This window comes from Otolemur garnettii, unplaced genomic scaffold (genome assembly GCF_000181295.1).
Source record: "Otolemur garnettii isolate 467f Iridium unplaced genomic scaffold, OtoGar3 scaffold00022, whole genome shotgun sequence".
Taxonomy (NCBI): domain Eukaryota; kingdom Metazoa; phylum Chordata; class Mammalia; order Primates; family Galagidae; genus Otolemur; species Otolemur garnettii.
This window is the reverse complement of record NW_003852417.1, coordinates 4,167,952-4,189,942: the sequence shown is the minus strand read 5'-3', so window position 1 is coordinate 4,189,942 and position 21,991 is coordinate 4,167,952.

Here is a 21,991-nt window from a genome sequence, read left to right as displayed (position 1 = left end):
GAATATGGAATGTGGCATTTCCCAAAACCACATACTCCCGAAACCCTCCTCCTCTCTGAGCAAATGGTGGTATTTTGTGAAAAGTAACTCATTTGGGGGAAGTTCTGGTGCAGAAATAGCCAATCTTGGGGCTCAGTCATCTACACTTCCTGTCTCCATCTGCTCCTCAGGGAAGGGAAGGTAGTAGTTTCAGGAAACCCAAGTCTCTCTGGGAGACTTGTGGAAGGACCCCTGTGAAGCCTGGGAAAGAAGAAGGGTAATAAAAATGAGGGGCAAACAAGAGCAGACGTTTGTGCCACAGTGATGAGAGACAGAGACATGAAGACAGAGGCAGAGAGATAGAGAGACAGAGAGAGGAAGGGAGACAGAGAAACAGAGACAGCCAAACACACAGAGAGAAAGATACAGAGAGAGAGAAAAACAGAAATGGAGCGATAGAGAAACTGAGACAGAGAAACAGAGACAGGGGCAGAGACTGAGAGTGAACTTTGGCCAGAGCAGCAGGGTTGCCCCGGCCTGCCCTGCTGACATTCCAGCACACTCCTTATTGCAGAAAGACCCCTGGCACACACAATTTCCTCCTTAGCTATGCCATGCCAAGTAAGTGAAAGTTTCTCTTTCTTAAGCATCCAAGTTACTTAATGTATTAACTATGTCTTTTTATTTTCTATATTTTGATGTGTTGATATCTAGAGCCCTGCTGACCCTAGAGCGACTGTAAGACTGTCCTTGCCAGGGCCGGTCCTTATCTGTGAAGGGGTGTCCCACATGCAACCAACCAACCTGGGGACCAGGCTTCAAGTCCCTTCTCTGTTAGGCTTCCACACTCAGGGCCAAAATCTACCTGCCCTGTTCCTCCACAGGCAGGGATCAGACAGCCAGGGACAGTCTCTATGCCCCAGAACCACTGAAACTGTTCCAGCTCACCAGTCTCAAGCTTTTTACCTTGTCTCACCTGCTCCTTCCTGCAGAAACCACAGTGAAGGCTACTGCCCACATGACAGAGGTCTGCGTGGGGTTCCACTCCTCCTATGTCTAGGGAGGGACCTGTGAGTGTCACACAAACTCCTTCACAACTGCCATTTCCACCTCTGTGTGTCTTACCACACCCAAGTCCTGAGAACCCTTAAAACACTTGGCATCCTGGAGCCACAAGACCAGGGAGTGGAGCACAGCAGAGATAACCACAAGAACATCAGGGGTTGATGTGTCCGGGGGTCACAAAAAACAGTTCAGAAGAGCTCAGCACAGGCAGTGACCAACCCAAACAGACACTCAGCCAACTGGGAAGGACACAGCACCCCAGACACACCAGCGAGTAACAGAGCAGCTTTCTCCAGTCTAAACACAGATCTGGAGTCTGACCTGCGCAGTGCAGGTCCTAGACCCATCCTGCACGGTCTCTGTGACCTTGAGCTGTTCGCTTCACTTTTCTTTGCTTCACATTTTTCACGCGTGGGAATGATACACTGCTGACAACTTAAAGGAAGTGGCTGAGGCAAAGCTGTCAATCAGTGGAGGTTTATTAAGCCAAGATTTGAGGACGCCCTCAGGAAAAACATAAACCACAGTGTTCTGTACCTGGGAAGCTATACTTGTAATCAATATTAGTGTGGGATCGAACAGACCTTAGTTTTAGGAACTGGATTTAGCCTGCAGACTCAAATTTACAATTTGCATGTCCTCGTTTGTGGGAAGCCAGCAGAGTATTTCCCTGTGAGTGATGAGTGATGTGTGGGAGCAGCCCTTGTAGGTGCCTGAGGCCTCCACCTTCTGTGGGCATCTGGCTGACGGGCAACTTTAGCATCAGGTGCTCACAGGGAAGGGGGTGTGGCCTGATCAGCCTCCAGGTTTGGCCTTCCCTTTGCATAAGGAGTTGTGGGGAGAGGGGTCGTGAGGTTTTTATTTTCCTTTACACTGCTATTATGAAGATTAAATGAGAATGAAGTTTAGGCCCTTAGTACAGAAACTGGCATAGAGCATGCCTTCAATAAATGTCATATTCCATCATCATCATCATTATTACTGCGAGTAAAGCATAGAACTAAATGGCTGCAGTATGATGTTAGGTAGTTAGCAACAGACTTCGAGACTCTCCTAAGGAACAAAGTGGGTGCTCTGCTTTGGTGGGATGAAGAACACAGCCACACCCTGCTGTCCTGGACACCCAGGTACAATAGGATTTGGAAAGTGACTTATACCTAATCATCATGTCATTAACTGTCCAAAGGTGTCCCATGGTAACAACTGAACCAGGAGAAGGAGCCAATCCAGACAGAATAAAGCCGAACCCAGACCCATCAGAGTCTTTTTGCCATGACAAAGGGGCCTGTCTCTGCCTTTGGTGAACATACCTTGCTCTGGCAGGTGCTGCTCTAGCAGGTGCTAAAGCCTTGCAAAGGAGGGATGCTCTCCTAACTCAAGCTGGCATAAGTTAGAGGTGGCTGCTCTGGTTCCTGCCCCCTCTCTCTCTCTCCTGCTATCTTTCTCCTGCTTATGCCAGGGACCCCCTACCCTTGACGTCAGGGCACTAGTGTAATCTGAGAGGTGCGCCAACCAAGCAGACTTCCAGGAAGGGCTAGAAAACTACATGGCCTGTTAATTCAAACCTCAATGTCAACTACTAATAAACCTTTTCAACTACATATGATGACTTGTCCTCAACTAGAAAGCATGCCCTGGAAACATAGAAATAATATTTTTTATGTAAAGAAGGGTTCAAAATTACCTGAAGACCCTTTATTGATTCACAGCCTCCAAATGTCTTTTCCAAGGGAGAGTGACTTACAGAGGCAGGGAGCACTCAGGTGCAGTGTGAGGGGGTGGCAGACCTGAGGAACAGGTGCTGGGGTGGGGCCCACGTACCACAGCAGCACTGAGGTCCATCACATAGACGCTTAGGTCTCATGACCGAACTTCTGTTCACAAAATGCACAAAGCCTTCTTAACCTGGTCCAAAAGACCAGAGACTCCAAGTGAGAAAGATCCTAGTAAACAAATTTTATTCTGTATAAATAGAAGCGCCCAGTGGTAGGCACCACGTATCTCACACCATGGGAGAAAGGCACCTATCCACACGGGTTTGGGTGCGTGACCCAGCTTCTTTCTAGCAGCCTGGCCCTGATCCATCAACTTGAGAGAGGGTGCGTTTCTCTGCAGAAACAGCAGCCAAGAACATGAAGAAACTGCAGTTGGTCCCATGTGACATCCCTGTTGCCTGTCATTGTTCTTTCATTTCTCAGAAAAGGCAGGGGACATAGGAGTCAGTCATAGCAGCCCTGATTCTAGGGAGGGTTTTTAAATAAAGAACCCAGAGAGAAGACCTTGACCTCGGTACACTGAGTGCTTTCTCTGAAATCGTCTGAGACAGCTGCAGAGAAGCTGTCGGGAGCAAGGGGAAAGCCCTGCGCAGACGGAGTGTTCATTGCTGAAGAAAGGACAGCACGGCCACTGCCGGACAACATGAAACCCTATGACCAGAACTGGCGCCAGCCAGACTGTGAAGAAAGCCGGGCACTTCCGGGTTGGCAAGTCACCCAAAGACAAGGGTGGATGACAAGCTGGCCTGTGACTGAGGGTTGCCCCTCAGGAGAACCCACATATCTGAGTATATTTGTCTCCATGTAGTGGGGGGGAAGGGCTTGTTCCCTGGCCTGGGGTGAGACGGGTGATGGGTAAATGGGAAGAACTCAAGGAAGGGGACACTTGGTACCAAGGCCCTGCCAATGCCCACTCACCAATGAGGCCAACAGGCTAATTCAGTGTGACTCGGGTTTACAGTGGCTGAAACACCAGCTTACACGCACTTCTCTACCTACCCTGCTCAGGAATAGACATCCTTTCCCTGTCCCCAGGTCACTACCCATAGCAGGTGGGGGAAGGAATCGGCAGGTCACCAAGGTTCAGCAAGCACGGAGCACCCCAGCACCAGGGAGGCAAAGATGAATTCCTAAGCTCTGAATCTCATATTCAGGCAGGCTTCCAGCCTTCAGACCTGAGCAGGGAGAAGTAGGAACCAAGCCCTACTCCTGTGTTAGCCCACTCTGGCCGTAGGACTTCCTTCCTGCTCCCCCTGTACCATCACAGACCACCAGGGGCGGCTTCCCCTGGAGGGGAAGACAGCACGAGGGGCTGCCACACACACGTGACCTGGGCCATGGAGAGAGGTCTAGAATGCACAACTCTGTCCTGACACAGCTGGGAGTCTGGCCGGGGAGCACACAGCCTCTGCGCAGGCTGCCGTGTGAGCAGCAGCTCCTCTCACAGACGAACACTACAGAGACAAGCCCGGGGCCCCACAGAAACGGCACCGTCCTTCTCAGAACCCACGCACAGGCCTGTGTCTGTTCTCACCAGAAGCAGCTCTGCGTCTGGAGCAAACATCCTTTCCTAGGATCCCTGCTCTGAAGGGTCCCAGGCCCACACCACGGATGCCTACTGGGCTGGAGGAGCACACTAAAGAGGAACAAAGTCACAGGAGCACAAAAGAGACACAGGTGGCCCGTAGGGAAAGACACCTGGGCACAGCTGGGAAGAGGAACAGGAAGCTCCAAGGCTAAAGGGAGAAAGTGCCCAAGGTGGGAAGGGCACCCAGAGGTGTCCGTGTGCAGAGCAGTAGGAGGGAGCCCCTCAGGCCACAGCTGGGCTATGTGGTGCTGTGGGGGAAACTAGGAGCTGGGCTCTGTTTCCTGCCTCTTCCTGAGTTGGCCTGTGTGGAATACAGGCTGTGAGGTGGCAGGGCCCCCACATTCCAGGAGATGTTCAGGAAGTGATCTCCAGCTGCTTCTCCTCCTAGATTAACATTCTTTTCACCTGCCAGAAGTCACGCAGCCCATGCATACTTTCCTTACTATCTGCAAGCACACAGCTTTTCCTCCTTAATCTTTACCGCAGGTGTTAAGATTTACCTTGTTAATTATCTATATAAATAAAGCTGTTTCCAGAGTTCAGTGCTGGCTGCAGTCATCAGCTGCACCAGACTTGTCTCTCATGTTTTTCTTTCTCATTCCCCATCATTCCCACTCAGGTTATTTCTCTTTCTCCACACTGGTTCACAAAAGGCCTGAATGTGGGTGTTGTGACTTAGAAAGTCACCCCTGCCTCCCCAGCACCGGGGGGCAGGGCAGAAGTTCAGTGTCTGCCAAACACAACTGGCCGGCTGATGCCTTGCCCCCCACGTGTCTCCAGTCAGCTCTGACAGGGACCCAACCATGGCTCATCCTGGAACCTAGCATGGTCCTGGTGCTGCTTGAGAAGCATCAAATTTAGATGAAAATCCAAAGCCTTTTTACTGTAAGACCACAAATACCTATAGCTTAGAGGTGACTATATGTATGTGTTCATCATGTCAAATTCAACTGTCCCCCACCCTGCATGAGAAATTAGGAGTTCAGACATGAATTTCACCCCAACCTTTCCCTGAGGAGCTCATTCCAGAGTCAGCAGCCAGCAGAGCCAGATGGTGGCTACAGACCTCAGAGCAGTGGCAAGAGGCCTGCCCAATGAGAGAGGCAATATGTCTCATTAATTGCAGTTTTAAACTCAGACCACATTTATAGTGTTAAATAAAATCTCTGTTGGAGGCCATTGAGTTGCACTGAGCTCCTGCAGTAGACCAACCCAAAATGGAGCCACTCATGCTAAGTTTCCGCATTACCAAATCAAAACCTAAACTATTTACTTGTAAAATCTGACCTTCCAAAAAATCAGGAGAGAAATGATAGCCAAATTTCCAAACAGGCCAGTTTAAAAACAAACAAAACAACAACAATAACAAACAAAAACAGAAACAAAAAAAAAACCAGGAGATTCACAGCAAAGAGTCAAAAGGGGCCCAGTCACCCTGAACTGGCATAATACGTCCCCTCTGCTTTAACCCATAGTGGAAAGTAACCTTAAGTAAACTAATGTCAACCAGTCTGGTTTTTGCCCTCTGCTGTTTGCTGGTTCCTGCTCAAGCTACCTTTCAAAAGCCCACTGTTCTGCCATATTCAGTGGAGCATCTGTCTATTTCATAGATGGGATGCTGCCCAATTCATGAATTGCTAATAAAAGCCATTTAGACAACTAAACTCAACTTATTGAAATTTTGTTTTTTGACAATAGCCCAGAATATAACTCAAGCAACCTATCACATTTAAAAAGCAGCAACAAGAGAGTAAACTTTTTTAAAAAGTAGAATTTTCTTGTATTTTTTTGTTTTTAGTATTTTTTAAACATTCAGATTAATGAGAAGGTACAAATGATTAGGTTACATTGTTTATGCTTCTAAGGTAACATTCAAGTTGTAGTTGAGGCAATTGACCCCTTCATCCTGGTAGTATGCTGTACGCCCTCACAACGTGTCCACCAGGTAAGAGCCTACCAATTCCCCTTCCTCCTCCCCTTTCTGCTTTCCCTCCTCCCCCTCCCCCACTTGAATATACTTGTGTTATCTTCTCATATGGGCATGGAGTTATTTTTCTATTAGATTCATATTTGTATTGAGTACACTGGATACTTGCTTTTCTATTCTTGTAATGTTTTACTATGAAAAATGTGCTTCAGCTCCATCCAGGTTATACAAATGATGTGAAGTCTCCATCTTTTTTAATGGCTGAATAGTATTTCATGGTATACAAATATCACAGTTTATTAATTCATTCATTGGTTGATGGACACTTGAGTTGATTCCATGTCTTAGCAATTAACAGTAGCATTTTCTAAGCTAAAGCTAACCCCATCCACTCAAGCTACACTGACCTGACCTCGGCCATTGTTTTTGCTTCTACAGATGGGGAAAACGAACCACACTAAGTGCCATTTTATTCTCTCTCCACAGCCAAGAACCCACCTAAATCTCAGTGACTATGCTCAGAGCCAGCTCTGTCTTCTGCACCAGCACTCATTCCTTAGAAGACCAGATACTGTTCTGGAAGGGAGAGGCTGACCAACACATACTTCCACATCCCTCTCTGCTCCTCTGAACATGGAGCCATTTCTCCTAAGCACTTTCAACCATGTCTCTTCTACAAGCAACTAAAAGATGCTTAACGCTGGAACTAAAGCCAAATCCAAACATTCTGAGGTAGAAAGTGGCACCAGTGACTCTTTGTGAGCCTGTACATAAGCCTGTGGAGCCTAAGCTTCCCTTCTTCATCAATAAAACAGGGAAAATAATCAGAGAGAAGGTGAGCATTGAGTGGAATAAGACACAGAAAACCACCTTGGGGGAAGGCAAGATGCTCACCAGATGAATACAAGGGGGAGATGAAGACAAAAGAGGAAGAAAGTGAAGGTGAACGGAACCAGGGAAGGACCAGGAGAGGGGACCCACCTGCACTAGCCAGGCTCTGGGTAACTGCATTCTGGGTGTGCCAATGACTACAGTCCCGCATGAGAAGCAGGGGGGGTGCAGGGGCAGGAGATGGCTTCAGGGAGCATCCCAGCTGCATCCATGTCTTATGAGTCAGTTTCTGAGTCTGATAATGCCCTTAGAAGAGTTGCTGCCTATGAGCTCCTATTCACACTTTTGGTTCCCAGCTCCAACATTGAAGAGGACTCGGTGGAAGGTACTGAAGAATTGCCAGCACTCCTTAAAGGCTCACTTATGATCAACACATTGATTTCAGATTCCCACTGTCCTGCACCCACGTGATGTCCTAACTTCCCTCCTCCCCTTGCTGATATTCCACAGTCAGTTACAATCTCTCTGTTGCACACACCCACAGCTCCCTCACTTCTTTCTTTGATGTGTTGGCCTGGCTGGACAGCAAGGTGAACCCAATTTCTCTCATCTGCATCTATGCAGCTGAACATGACAAAGAAAAACGCATAGTCACACTGACTGGTCTCATTTTGGGCTCATATCCACAAGCCTCTTTAGTGGCCCTCAATACTGACCAGAGATCATGTGGGATTTCCCCATCCACTCCATCCTCCACTCTCCTAAATGAGTATCTCTTGCCTTCTCCACTCTTTTCAAAATGCCACCATCCTCTTCCCTATCTTTACCTTCTACTTAACTGAGATAAGTGCAGCAACCAGAAGAAAAGTCCCATAGATTTCCCCACCAGCTCCCCTCGCCTTCACTCATCAGCCTTCACATCTGTCACTGTAGGGGAATTATCGGTGCTCCCTTCTGAAGCTAACCCCTCCCTCTGGGGACTCACTGACTCCATTCCAGCTACTCTTCCTGTTTTTCAATCAATGATGAGACACACTCTTGTTCTGGTTGTTTACATATCACTACCTGTGGGGGACTGTCCCCCAGAACCCACAGGGAAACTGAAATCCATAGATGCTCAAATCTAATGTCCTCAAAAGATTTTATATTTTTAAGAAATTAACAGATAGTCAGAACGTTACCTGTGCCTGTTATGTGCTCAGTCCTGTGCAAGATGCTGGGCTAGGAAGGCGATGAGAACATGCAGAGCCAGGGTCTTTTCTGCAGAGAGCTTGGTAGGGACCACCTGTGACAACACTGTGAGCTCCAGTGCAGTACCTGACCAGGGTGGGAGATACCGGGAACCAGCCCAGGGTGCACGGGCCAGCAAGTGGTAGAGACGCTCAGGGCTGAGTGAGTTCAGAAGGTACAGCTGTGGGCAGAGTGGCTGGAGAAACTTCAACACACCAGAGCTGAGCTAAGCTCTGAAAAGCCAAGTGAAGGAGAAGGGCTTCGTGGGGAGTAGGAGCCATTGCAGCGTCCCCTCTGAGTCCTGGCACAAACTTCTCATGTAGCCTCATAACAGAGTGACCCTGGAAACGTTGTTTTATCCCACTTTAATTTCTTTATCCCTTCACTAAGTGGCCTGTTTTATATGACTTACAAAGTCTTTTCTGTTTCAGGGGCTCTATAAATCTGTGCCAAAATGACTAATTAATTTAAAATTAAGCATTGGGCATGCAGAAATTTAAAAATAATAAGGCCCTTCCCTCCGAAAATTCTCCACCTATTATGGGAAGCAGGCATCGGTTCCCCTAACCACCTTGAAAAGGGGGTGCCATGAGGATTATTCCCATCCTCATTGAAGATGAAGGGTCCGATGCTCAGGGAGGTGAGCCCCCCTCCTCTAAGGGGGGGGTTCAGACGCTAACAGGAAGCTCTGTCTCTCACACCTTCATCAGCCATCCTTGTTAATGACACAGTTTCTGACTCTGCAGGTCTCGAGACTCTGCATTTCTAATTAGCTCCGGGCCACGCTGAGTGGATGCTGGTCTGAGGACCACGCTCTGCATAGCACAGGGCTCTAGGAACTGCTGACCAAATCATTCCCCAGAGGGCCTGCGTCACATTTCGAAAATTCTGGAATCTCTAGAAGCAGTGTTTTCCTATCCTGGCCACGCAGCAGAATCACACAAGCAACTTGTAAACATGTACCCGAGGCTCAATACCAGAAATTCTGATTTCATCAGGATGGGATGTGGGATCCCATTTCTTTAAACAAGATGCTCATGCGATTTGTTTGCACAGCCTTTTGGATAATGACTGCTCCACCCGGCTTTCCTGAACCCCTGAGGACAGGCTCACTGCCTTTCCTCTGTTTCCCTGACTCTAGCTCCACCTGCCGTATCCTCTGCCTTTTAGAGCGACCCCAAAGTATCCTCCCAATCAAAACTGGACACAAGTCCAAAGAGAGCCTCTAGGGAGGATTTGGCCAGTTCCTGCCCCCAAATAATATTTCTCCCCAACTTCAGCTGGTCTCAATGCTTTAAATTTCTCAGGCTATGATATATTTCTAAGATCTCAGGAGCAGGGCCCAGATCGCATTTCCACATCATGGGTTTAACAAAGGGTTATAGGCCCAATAAATGGAGGTGGAATTTAAATGGAAACTTTGAGTTAAACATTTCCTTCTTTCTATTTTTATCAAAGGAAAACGTCTGGAGAAGAGCAATTTAAATGAATTTTCTCCCATAGTTTTCCTCTGTGACACAGACTAGGCAACCTCAGAGCATGGTGAGCCCAGCAGGAAAGCCAAGGAGGAGACAGGAGAGAAGGAGGCGTGACTCAGGCACTTACAGGGCACTAACTGCCCTCCCCGCACTGCCAAGCGCTTTAGAAACCTCACACAGTGACGGCTAACCTGACTGCCTATCAGGATCAACTAAAGAATTCTCTAGTGTTCCACAGTCCTAGGCTCTAGCCAAACCTGCTGAATCAAAGTCTCTAGGGGCCAAACCCAGGAACTTTTTGAAGCTGCCAGGTGCTTCTGGTATTTGGGAACCACCGCACTGGATTGTTTAATCCTCACAGCAATCCCCTTTACAGTAGAGCCGCTCAAGTGCAGAGTGACTTGTTGAAGCCACACGGCACAGGAGGGCCAGAGCCAAAGCAAGAAGGAAACAGAACCAGGCTTCCTCCTCGTGCCACATTACCAGAAAGCAAAACTAGCCACATTCCTGGGAGGGTAACAGTGATGCCTTTTTGCTTTAAATGTACCAAGTATTTTGAAATTTTGGATGTGCATGAGTTGTGTCCAGTGTGTGGACTTCACCCTGAGTGGCTCCGAGTGAGTCATTCTTTTTGTTGGAAAGGAAGGGACGTTAATGGCCTATAAGAAAGTGGCAGCCCCCAGAATCCACAGGGAACGACTCTGCTAAAGAAAGGCTTCTGATTTTCTTAGAATAGTTAGATGGGCAACTCAGAGGATAACACACATACGCACACACACACTTTCACATCATATGCAATGGTTTTACAGAGGCCCGTGATGAAATCTTTCATGATGCCCTAAAGGATGGGTTGAATAACTTGGGTTGGGTGGTGTTATATCAAAGAACACCTAATCACACTCTCATTCCTAAGGAATGTGGACGTCAGTGTGGATGAGGCATCACATGCCATCTCGCAGGGCCTTTTCTTGCTCTTTCCTTCTTAGACTTTTTATCAATACTGAGGTGGGTGGGAAGCATGATTGTGGCTGCTGGGTAAGATGCTGTAGTGAACTTATACTTTGAATCACCCGCTCTGAAGTGAGCCCACAACACTGCAACGGATAAAACAAAAGTGACATAATGAGGCTCCAGCACAGGTCTGGGTGTGCATGAACCAAAACCAGATTAGATATGTCAAGGAAAAGGGGTGAAGCTGCACACCCAGCAGGCTCAGGTCCTAACCTGGGCGGTGGATGGAGCTCATGCCTGGAGAGCCACGGGAGCCAGCTGCATGCTGCAGCAATTCTGGATAGGGTTTTCTGCTGCTGGTGAAAAGAAACTTGAAGATTTCTGCAGCCTTCCTGCTATAGGAGACACTTGCACAAGCTTTTACGCAGGAGCCAAGCTAAGAGCCATCACTCAGAGCCTGCAGGAGCTTGGAGCTTCTGTCACAAGGCCTGGCTGTGGGATGTAGGGCCTGGAGGGGCCCCAGGCTGAGGGTGTGACCCTCACATCAGCCAGCCTTGCTCCTGGAGAATGAAGGACTAAGGGAACAGGTATTAAAGAAGGGGGAGGAAACAGCAAATTTTTAAAAATCCACTCACAATGTGCCCTCAAATAAGTCTTCTTACGTTATGAAGAAAGAAGAAATGTATTATCACATTTATGAAGAAATGTGATGCCATGGAGGACAACATGCAAATAAGTATGTGGAACATGGATTCACTCCAAAGTCATTTTACTGAACGACCTAATAATGGTTCTCAAATAAAAATAATCAAGATACATAAAGACTTAGGTTAAATAATAACTGTCATTAAAAAAGAAATTATGGGACCAGGCCTGGTGGCTCACACCTGTAATCCTAAAACTCTGGGAGGCTGAAGCTGGAGGATCATTTGAGTTCAGGAGTGGGAGATCAGCCTGAGCAAGAGTGAGACCTTGTCTCTATTTAAAAATGGAAAAATTAGCCAGGCATTGTGGTAAGCCTATGTGGTCCCAGCTACTTGAGAGGCTGTTTGAGCCCAGAAGTTTGAAGTTGCTGTGATCTAGGCTGATGCCATAGCACTCTAGCCTGGACGACAGAGTGAGACTCTGTCTCAAGAAAAAAAAAAAAAAAGAAAGAAAGAAAGAGAAAAAGAAAGAAGGACGGAAGGAAGGAAATTATGAAGTACAAAAATAATACAAATAAAACAATGAAATAGCCACTAGCCAGAGGAAAGAACCAATTAAAAATCTTGGAAATGAAAAGTCATAGAAGTTAAAAACTAAACATCAATATAGCATAGCACAGAAGAGAGAATTAATTGAAGTGGGCTCACCTTCCTCCTCCTCCCTCCCCCCAGAGTCGACTCTGGGAATGGCCCAGCCTGCCCCCTACTCTGGGCAATTTCTCAGGCTGCCTGCCTCCTCCTCTTTCCCCCTCAGAAAACCCTCCCAAGTTCCGGAAGGAAGATCAATGGTGAGAGCCTGCCTACATAAACTGTAACCATTGTTACTTAAACTGTATCCATAACCTAAACTGTAATCATGGTTACTTAAACTTTATCCATGACTACCCAAGCTGTAACCTGGCACCCTGAGCTAACCAGCCATGTCTCACTTCTGCATCATACTTGCTTAAAAATTATATAAGGCATCTTGCCCACTACTGGGACGCAACTGTCTCTCAAGACAGTACCCTGTGCAGATTCAGTAAATTTCTAATTGATTGCACTTAAGTGGGGTCCAAACCAATACTTTCAGGTTGCAGGGGTACAACATAATGAAATGAAATGAAATACTTGTGTAGCAAGAACACGTTCAGTCACCCCGCAAATCAAAAAGATAAAGGAAGATATAAAACAACAGGTAGGAGACACGGGGCTGGGGGTCAAGTGAGAAGCTAAAATTGGTGTCTAATAAGCATTTCAGAAAATAAAACCAGGGAGATCACTGTGAAGAAGCTTTTGAAGAGATGTCTGAGAATCTACCAAAATTGATGAAAGAGGTGAGTGAAAAGTGAAAGGAAACTGAACACTGAGATGGGGAAATAAAAATAAATCTACACATATACACATTATAGTGAAACAGCAGGGAAAAAGACAGCATTTGAAAGTCTCCCAGAAAACTAATGCTTTTTTAAATACTGAGGTAAAATAGTTGTCAACCTAGAATTTTATACTCAGCTAAACTACCTTTCAAGAAAAAGAAAATGCAAAAGGCAGACATTTTTAAATATACAAAGAGTAAAAGAATTTATCTCCCCATCTACCCTCCCTGGAATAATCATCAAATGATGTACACCACCAAAAAAAAAAAACATGAACCCAGACAGATATGGGATATAAGAAACAGCAGTAAGTACAGATACAGATATCAGAGGTTGGACATTTAAAAAATTATTCAACTTTTTGTTGAAAAATAATAACTGAAGTTTCTAGGTTTTCTCTTTAAAACAAAAGCTCTGAACAAGATTAACAAGATGGGAATGTATTCAATGGTTTTTAAAGTGAGATAAGGCCTGTTTGGCAGGAACATAGAAATAATAAATCATTTTTAAACTGTGTTAGATAATATTTGTTCTCTACGTGTGTTTTTAAAAGTTAAGGAGAGCCACTAAAAGAACACAGGTTCAATCCACAGTTATGGAATTTGCTGAGCAAAAGCAGAAGAGGGGATGGAAAAATATTTTTTTTCAATCATCAGTTCAACAGAAGTCAGGAAAAGAAAGCAAGAAAGCCTGATTTTTAGATGTCACAAAGTCAGTATTTTGTATAACAGGATTGAGATGTGAAAAGACCTTGTCGGGTCTAAAACCTACAAGATGACAATTAAGATAAATATTCTAAGGTTCAAAAAGTCAATTTTAGAACTTCTAGATGGGGAAGCCCTGGCCATCAGCAGTTCATATGAAGAATTTAGAATGATTTGGCCAATTAATTAATCTCTCTAAGCTTCTCTGTATGTAAACTGAGGCTAAGAATCACCTGCATGGCTCTTAGGGGATTGAGAGGACACAATACGGAAAATGCTTCATAGGCGCCTGGCATATGGAGAGCACCCAGTAAGCAGAAGCGGTCATAAACTTGGACATTGATCATTTTGAAAGCACTTGAATTATCCATAAATATGGAATAACTCATGTTTGCAAAAATATTATTGTACGAGTCAGCTATGCAGACTCAGCGTTCAGCAGATAGTAAGACTTACTGTTCTCTTTCTTTCCATCTGGTGACCTCTCACCCATTCGGCATTTGTACCTGGCTCAAAACTAGCAACTTGATCCCTTCTTGCTTCACGGTTAACTGCGAGGCATCTATCAAATGGCTATTAATAAAGTCAGCTTCTGCCTGGGTCAAATCAGGTGAAGACACCAACCAGCCAAGTCCCCTTTGCCTTTATTTTGAACTGCTTTGAAATTCAAATCAGAAAACCCACTCACTCAAGGATTTTAACAAAACCCTCTTGTTATTGGCTGAAAATGTTTTATCTATTAAGTCACTTTCCATAAGCACTTCCTGCAGCGCCCCCCTTGGATGGGGCAGAGGAACCCTAATCCCTCCCACCCAGGTGTGCCCTGTCCTAGGCCTTGGTGTGGCACTGCCCTCCAGAGGGCATTTCTGTGCAGGACGTTTGGGCCGGAGTGACAGCAATGAGAGGTTCCTAGGTCATTTGTGTGAAGGGTGGCACTTCTAGGGGGTAAATGAGCAACTGGCAGGGCCTGAAGGGTATAACCGGCATGGAAGCAGGGCCTGCCCAGTCACTGCCGTGCAGAAAGACTCAGTCATCCAAGAGGAGATGTGGAGACTGTGACTCCAAAGAGGTGGGGAAGGTCTCTGAGAGGTTACTTTCTCCAGGGGATGCAAACTACCCTGCAAGGAGCCCTGGGGTGTCTGGAGAGAGGGAGTGCGGAAGTTGGCAAGGAGGTGGCGGGGTTGCCGTGGGGAAGGAAAGGCAGTATGAGCAGTGAGGACACCAGGCTCCCCACCCTTTCATCTTCAAAGTTGCTCACTCCATTTTTATTCCACTTGTAGAGAGGCCCATAGACATTTTATCACTGATTACAATGTTAGGGAGTACAGGTGGCAAGAATCACACTCAGAATCAACTCCCTGGGCCACCCCTGGCGCTGAGAGTCCCTCCGAGTAGGTAAATCAAGAGGACCTCTCAGGATAGACAAATTGCAAGTAGAGGCCAGCAGGCTTGATGAGTCAAACTCAGTTTGGACCTCAGCCCCTACTTGTCCCCTCGGCCAGCATTCTGTGTAGGCCACAAACTGCAGAAGCTTAGTGGCAGCCCTGACATGGCATCATTTTATAAAAGTGTATGTCACAGTCATCCACCTGCTAAGGCCAGCCCTCCAATGCCACCTCCCCCAGAAGACCAAGGAACTTAGCTATCTCTGCTAAGCACCCCTGCACTTGTAATGGCCACACAGGGACTTGTACACTTCCCACGCAGCCCTAGGGGACCGGCATCAGTGCTCCAAATTTACAACAGCCCTGCTCCAACCTACACCATGAGACCTGGAGCCCAGATGTCATCCTCCAAGTCCCCTCCTGCTACTCCTGGAGCTCCCCTCTAATGGGTCTCACTGTCTTCATCCTACTAACAAAAAATGATTCCTGAGTTCAGAGACAGAGTCCTCCTGCCCCCACTGTGCTGTTCCTGCCGTGGGAGACACCACATCCCTTGGCCCTGCAGAGCCCAGCTGCAGACCAGCCCACAAGGCACCTTGGCCGCTGGGGTGCTGTCCTGTCCGAGAGCACCCTGCTTCCTTGTCAGTACTATATCTACAAAGAAATTAGGTGCGTTAGCTCCAAACTTTTGGTTATTATTTGCTTATATAATTTATCAAATCCTGAAAGGATTTCAAGCAGCTTAGAAAGAAAAATAAACCACATAATAGAATTACTTAAAAACAGATCAAAAGCATTGAAATGGAGCAGGATTTAGAATTACAGGAGGGAGTAGAGAGAATCATTCCTAAAATCTAGACCTCAGATAATCCTGCCATTGAGCACCAAACAAAAGCCCACCTCAGCAGCCAGGGCAAAGGAGAAAGATGAGTGCCAGGGCCCTATTTATCTAACAAAGGGACCCATATCGATTCGTCACCACGCCCACATATTCCAACCACAAGCACTGTGAGGAATGCATTCATGAGTCCTTCTGCACACAGGGGTGGCAGTACAGAAGGATAGTGTCTGGCCCCCTCAGAGCACAGCCACAGGCATTTCCCGGCTCAGTCACATGTGATGGGGTGTGCTCTGCTCACAATGCCAGCCTGTGGCCATCCTCCTCATCCCTGTGGCCATCCACCCTGTCCCTGTGAATGTAAACCAGGACAAGCCACCCACAAGGCATCTGTCCACACAGCATCTGTCCACAGGCCCACATACACCGGCCTCAGGCATTACAGAACAACTCATCTGGCCCACTTGTCCTACCATCCTTCGTCTTTCCCAGCACCTGTCTGTCCCAACATTCTGGTCTTCATCTCGCATTTCACCCTTGAGTCCCAATACAGAGTGACCTCTCCATTGCTTCTGGCTCCTCCCGCTCCAGGTGCTTCCCACCCTCACTGGGCAGTGCTTTTCCAAAGGGCCAGCCCAGGACCCATTGATGACCACATGGTAAATGCCAAGAAAGGCTCAGAGGCACCTCAGCATATCAATGAAGGCCTGACACCTACTAAGCTAGGAATGCAGATTGATTAGCCTTGATTATAGGAAGATGAGCTCAGGGAGGCTCCATGCACCTCCATGGAGGCCAGTAGCTTTGTTTATAAGTACAGACCTGAGATTCCCCCCCAGGGTGCCTGGGCTGCAAAGGCTGGCTTTGACCACACTGTGTCCCTTCCTTGAGAACAGCAGGACATTGGCATCAATACCAGCTCTGGAGGCAGGAGCAGCAGCCATGCATGGCGCAGGGCGTATCTGGTCACTTTATAGTCACAGCACACTGGGGATAGCTGCAGCCCATCTTTTTCCCTCTGCACAGAGTCCAGGAGGAGGTCAGAGCCAGTGACAAAGAAGTGTGAACTTGTCACTTCCCAGACCTCCCCTTTCCTTCCTTCCTCTCAGCCATATTTGCCGGCCCCAAGCTCAACTCCAGCCCACCTGCAGAGCCTCCTCCCTCTGACTGCTCGTCTCCCAGAGGTCTGGACCTCATCATGTCAGGTATACTCAGCCCCTCCCACTCTCCCATGTTCTTGCCCCCACATAGCTTAGCATTTTAAATAAGGGAGGACAAAATTATACATGATGCAATTTACCTATGTAATGTATGTTATTTCATGCAGTCCTTAGCTCATCAGCTATTATTTAGATTCCAGATCAAGTGGCCTTCTGCGGTTCTCCACCGTGTCTGGAGGGATGCAGAGCAGACATGACCAGGCAGCCTGCATGAGTAGGGAACTCCACAGTTTGGAGGGGATATGGACAGACACAACTATTAGAAACAAGGAGTCTCACAACCACAGGCAGGGAAACTGAGTCTCTCAGAGAAGGGATTTCGTTGAAGGCCTTGCCTTTGTTTCCTCACTCTGGCCTTGACCAGGTGGAGAATGTTACTAGGACCCCCTCTTAGCAGGTGAGAAAGGATTTGGGGGAATAGGTTGTGGGTGAGGGGAACCAAAGTCAAGTGCTTTGGCTTAATAAGCATGTGCTAAGTAGAGTGACTGTCCCATTCAGGACACCTTTGAGAGCAAAGGGGGGGGTGCTGTAAATAATTACGTGGCACAGGACAATAGGCACAAACCCAACTGGCCTGGGCAAACGAGGACACATGCAGTGATAAGGGTGTGCCCGGTTGGGTGACCATGCTTCATGTAGGTGCTGCAGGATGCTCAGCTGGAGACACCCTCATCACCCCAGGGAGCTCGCAGCTCACAGGGAGGAGACAGAGAAATACATCCTAGAGGGTAACCTGCAGAGGAGGGGGCCAACTCAGTCTTTTAAAATGCCGTGTCCAGGGACTTGTCCCCTCGCACTCCGACTTCATAAAGGAAAACACAATCCATTTACATTAAAAACCTGAGAGCTCAAAGCAAAGAAAACGTGGGCAAGTTACCTAGCAGGAGGATAGGAGCCCCATCCCAACCACGGGCTGAAATTTTATGGAGAGGTGGCATTTGAACTGGGCCAAGAAGAGTGAGCAAGACTGTGGCCAGCCACACAGGAGAGTGGATTGAAGACCCATGCCAGTCAGTGGAGGACACAGATCATTTTCCATCTATGGCTCAATCACAAACACCCAAAAAGGAGAATTTCAACAGGTCTGGCCGGGCAGCTGCCCCAGAACCACCAACTTAACCATCAATTTACAGTGTTCATCCTAACTTCTTGTCACTAGGGAAAGTGACAAGTGTCACCTCCAGAGGGAGCTCCAGGTCTCCACTACTGCTCACCAGCAGGAGTGCTGGGGGTGGGTCCAGGACACCCAGGGGAGGGTCCAGGACACCCAGGGGAGGAGAAAGAGGCCCAAGGCTCCACTTCCCACAGGGGCTGCATGGGGTGAGCTGCCTATAGTTTTTCTGCCTCCCATAATGCACACCTCAAGGGCCATGCTTTCAGCTGACCAAAGGTGGTGGCTTCTTGAGAGTCCCCTCAGGACCAAGTGCCTAGTCAACACTGCTGTTTCAGGTCTGCTTGGGTTCTAAAGACAGGTGGAGCTCTTCCCTGAGTTTGTCTTCCTACATCGGGCCCAGAGGGGTGCAAGGCCCAGAGGCTCCCATAGAGACAGGCCGGAGGAGGCATCATCTAGCCTCTGTCCAGGCCTATGGTCAGTGGAGCCAGGGGAGTCCAGGTGGCAATAAAAGCTCTGGGGTATTGAGGCCCAAATTCCAGCCTCCAAGCCTATAAAAACTGGAGGTGATAGGATGGGTCTGGGGCCCTTAACGTTCACTTCCCAGGAGACCCAACTAGCCCGAATGGCTCAGCATGTCTGAAGAAAGGCACAGAGAAGGAGCAGGATGGGGCCAGGTACAAGGAGAAAACAGAGCAGGGGTTCAGGGGGCGACCTTGAGAGGCCCTGGAGGCCAAGTGCATGTGTGGGTGAGGACCGCCTCAGAGGTCTCCTTCCCGCCCCTCACAGTGCACTCAGGTCCACTGGGTCAGAATAAATGATCTGACGTCTTGTCACCTGTAACATACACCTTCTTTTATCAGGTGTAGGGCTAGCATCAATAATAGCTGCCATTATCGAGTACCTGTGAGTAGTAGATTATTGGCTATTGCAAGGAAAAGCCTCATGATACAATGAGAAAACTAGGGCTTCGGCAAATCAAAAGTTGTAAGTGGAAACCTGGGGCTTGAGCCCAGGCCTCTTGGCCTCCACTCTGGGTCTTCTGCCCCTGACAACTTGCTGTCTTTCACAGGGTAGGTGCCTGAGCAAGACGAATGCCACCATGCACACCCCAGCTACGGACAAGTGAATTCCCAGATGGCCTCAGAGATGAGATCGGCAGACTCAGCTTTAGGGGAACATCTTGTACCCTCACACTGCCTGGAGGCCCCATCTCCTTTGCTTTGTTTATTGAAATCTTATTCCTGCTCCAAGGCTTGGCTCAAACTCTGGCTCCTCAGAGACGGGCCCTGCCGGGCAGAATCACTCCCAATCTGTGCCCCATGAACTTTGAATTTGGCAGCTAGCCAAGGGCACCCTACTCACTCACATTCAGCTGTGACCCCCTACATACCTGCCCACCCCCACCCCCATAGGTCTCTGCACACACTCAGACATGCTTGTGGCCCAGAGATCAAGCTCAGAGTCCCTGGGAATGGCTGTGAGCAACATACAGGTGCGTGGTGTCAACTAAGCAGGTGCCTCCAAGAGCTCACACCTCCCGCTGCCCTTTCCCAGGTCCAGAAATGAAAACAGACTCCATGGTAGCTGAGCTACTTTTACCCTTCCCAGAAAGAAGCCAGCCAGCCCTGCCTGGGCTCCCGGCCAAGGCAGCTGCAGCTCCTGCCTCTCCCGTCGTGCCTGGCCAGCTCTCCTACAGGCTTCCCCAGCTCTCCTGCATGGCCGTGGTCCACCAGGGCTCCTGCCTGGTTTGTGCCTCATTCCTTTACTATGCTGCAGCCCCAACTCTGGGCCTGGCCCTGGCCCTCCCCTGTCCTCCAAGGGCCAGTCCCAGATAAACACCCCCCACCCCCAGCAGCAGAAGGAAGCCATGTCTCTCACTACTGGGCCAATTAGGCTCCCAGAATCACGGCTCTGCAGCCACCATTTGGCAAATAGGTCATATTCTTCCAGATGTGAGACACAGGCCTGCACCAGCCTAAGTCTCCTAGGCCCCTTCAGACCTTGCACCTTGCTAGAAGCCAGCTCTGCAGATCGAGCAGAGTCCCATAACCCCCTCTGCAGCTCATGTGTGACAAGAGGTGGCTTTGAAAACCTTTCAGTAGCTTAATCACAAGGAGCCTTCAGGGAATGAGCATGACCTCTATTCACAAAGTTCCCAGCTTCTTATTTGATTCTTTCCTATATACTCTAGATATTCTAGTGAACATGTTTTTATAATCAGGAAAAACAACTAATATCCAAAAAATACAAGTAGAAAACAGGTATAGTATTAACTCAGAGCTTCCACGGGTCACAGCACTGGCAGGGATGCCCAGACAAAAAGGCTGAGCTGGGTGCCAGGACACCTGGCTTCCTGTCCTTGTCTTCCACCAAGTCCCTAAGCTGCTATGGACATGTCCTAACTTCACGGCCTCAGTTTTCTCAGCTGTCAAATGGAGAGTAGCAGTGTCTTTGCTTCCCACCTGCCTGGGTCATCCTAGAGATACCCTAGCCCAGGGCAGTGGAGAATGTCAGCCCCCATGAGGCACATTGGGAGCTTTATAGGGAATCCAGCCTGCCCAGGTGGGAGAAGAGTGAGCAACTCCCAGCCCACACTGGTAACAACGTGCATGGAATTTAAGTGACAGGAAACAGGAATAGAAACAAGACAAGCCACTTTAATCCCTTACTAATCACAAAAACAGTCTATGTAATCACAGCATGGATGTCCCTCATCTGCACAGTGCTCCCAAGGGGAGGTCCTGCTCTGGGGAAGGACACCATGAGCCCAAGGCAGCCCCTCAGCCAGCATCCAGTCCATTCGGGAAATACTTGCCCAAAGGGCCAGGTGGCAAATGGGGCAGAGAAAGGAGCAGGCTCCACACCCCTCCTTCCTCCCCAGCACCCCCTGCTGCACCCTGGCAAGGCCTGTCATCCCTACAGGGAAGACACTGCCCTGGAGCAGGGGCTGCCCAAAGTGACAACAGGGGTTTGGGGACCAGTGGCAGAAAGTCTGCCTGCCTGGCACTGGCCACACCCTTACTCTGCATCCCTAAGAAGCAGAAAGCCCTCTGTGCTATCTGTCCCCAAACACACTGAATCCTCCCACCTGTGCCAGCTGAGGACCAGAGCAGAGTGCCCCCAAGTGTCTCCAGTGCATCATTTGGACTGGCAGTTTGACACACTATCCTCTCTGCAGCCCAACGCCTGGCCTTTGGAAGAAACCGCAAGGCCCTGAGTTCTAGTCCAGGCCTGACCATAGGTGCTCATGGCTGCTTAGGGCTGGTTACCTCAATACCCTCCACTCCCGCCTGGGGCTTTTCAGTAGTAAAAGTAGATCACTTTAAACAGCTTCCCCTACCATCCACCAGAAGAAAAAAAGCCCTGGCATCTAGGATGAGGTCTAAAAAAGGCAGAGTCTATGAGAGCCCCCAGCCCCACGCAGCATACTCCTGAAACAGCACTGGCTAGTCACTGAGTCAGGGAGGGCGTTTGATAGAAACACGAAAGACAGCTGGGTCCCAGCCGGCTACCTGATGGGCTGGAAGCCCTCACAAAACCCTGTCGAGGATCAGAGTAATCACTATGCATTTTCCAGCTAAGACAAAGAAAACAGCCTTTAATTCTCGAATAAGTCCTAAATCCTCCTTTATAAACACAGCCTTAGAATAGGAGTGGCCCAGGACCAAGCCCAACCTGTCTTTTATCTGGGGAAACATGAATGCTCAGACCCATCCCGAGCCAGACTGACTGGACACAGGCAATCCCCATCCCATGAACACCAGGCACCTGGCTATGGAAGGTGGGAGAGCAGAGCCCTGTGTGCAGCCGGCCACTGGCAGCCCTTACCCATGACCACGCTGAA